This window comes from Nannospalax galili, unplaced genomic scaffold (genome assembly GCF_000622305.1).
Source record: "Nannospalax galili isolate Female #2095 unplaced genomic scaffold, S.galili_v1.0 scaffold13311, whole genome shotgun sequence".
NCBI lineage: Eukaryota > Metazoa > Chordata > Mammalia > Rodentia > Spalacidae > Nannospalax > Nannospalax galili.
The window spans coordinates 2177-4097 of NW_008328531.1; positions in this window are offsets into that span (position 1 = coordinate 2177).

A 1921-nucleotide genomic window follows, 5' to 3' on the forward strand; every position below is an offset into this window, starting at 1 on the left:
CTCACGGATCCCAGCTTCAGCCACACCGTACTTTCCCGTGTGGTCCAGCGGCCAGTGGAACTCGCATATTGAGGAAAGTACACGGGTGAAATAAGGGTGGAAACACAGCTGGACAACGCTCCAGCAGCAGAGACCCACAGAGACATGGAGAAGCCCATGGGGCCAGACCCGCCATCCTCCAGGCACACGGCGGAGAAGCCCGCGGACCCGCGGTGCCATTCCGGGAGTGCGTGCAGGGACCCCGAGAGCCCAGCGCGCTCACCATAGGTTACTGCTTCAAAAATAATAAAAATAAAGGAAAAGAAATCCTTGCTCCCCTAGAAGCTACTAAATGAGATCGTACCTCAATTTGGTATCCCTATTGGTCTGGGGTCTGACAATGGCCCAGCTTTCATAGCCTTTGTATCTAAAACCTTAGCTTCTATCTTCCAGCTAGATTGGAAATTACATTGTGTATATCAGCCCCAGAGTTCAGAACAGGTGGAAAGGATGAATAGAACTATTAAGGAGAATTTGACTAAGCTAATAACAGATTGATGGTAACTGGTAAGTAAGGAAGAGTATAAGTACTCTTCCTTTTACCCTTCTAAAAGCCAGATGTACTCCTTATTTGAAAGGAATTACTCCCTTTGAGATCTTGTTTGGGCAACCTCCACCCCTTACTCCCTGCTTAAGGGAGGAACACCTGGTGGAAATATCTAATTACAGCTTTTAACAGTCATTGCAGGCTCTGCAAAATGTTCTGAGCCAGGTACACAGACTAGTGCAAGAGGCTCATGAGCCCAGTCATCCCTCACTGACCACTGAACAGACAGATCTGGAACCTGGTGACTGGATTTGGGTCCACAGACATCAAGCGCCTAACCTCGACCCCAAGTGAGCTGGTCCATACCCAGTCTTCTTGCTGACCCCAACTGCTGTTAAAGTTGCTGGATGTGCCTGGCACATGAACTGGATGCACCGTTCCCAAGTTAAGAGAGCTCATCTGAACCACATTCCTCAAACATGGATGGTAAAAGAACAGACAATCTTCTCAAAGTAAAACTAATAAAAGAATCTTAATTCTTATGTTGTCCTTCTGGATAATAAAAACTGTAACTGGGTACAGCAACTGAAATCCCCATGAGCCATCCCCTGATAATTGGGTATTAAAAAGAACTTCAGATGGTAAGATCTTAGCCACTAACACTACCACTAGCCACTCCCCCAGCTTTCTGTTTGACCTTTGTGATCTGTTTTCTTTACAGGTAAGAATAACTATTTGTGTCCCATCTCCTCAACCCTGGGGATGTGGAACTCCTAGTCATGAGAAACAACTATAAAGCCTACAAGTTTATGGATGCCCAGTAGATGGGAATCCAGACTGTAACAATGAAAATGAATGGCATTATGGAACTTGGGTTGTGAGACATTTGTTTCCTGCATCAGATCAAAGGATAAATGGATTTCCTTTCAGCATGGCACTCCTGGTATAACTATGGGAAAACTTACCTTACTCCCTTGATTCTTTAGCTGAGGTAGTGTTACAAAACCATTCAGGGCTAGATCTTGTTTTCATGCAACAAGATGGTTTATGCATGGCATTAGGTGAGAAATGTTGCTTTTATGTTAATCACACTGGAGTTATCAGAGATAGCATTAGATTGGTCCAACAATGAATTAATGCCAGAAAACAGGAACTTATTAATCACCAGAATTGGTGTGAGTCCTTATTTTCCTGGTCACCTTGGCTAACTACATTGTTAAGTGCTGTTGCAGAGCCCTTGATCCTTATTCTCCTAATATTTACCCTTGGGCCCTGCCTCCTAAACTCCCTTGTAAGATTCATTAATTAAAGGCTCCAAGCAGTTAAACTCATGATATTAAGAAGCCAGTACAATCAACTTGTGTCGCTTGAAGAAATACAAAAAAAAAAAAAAAA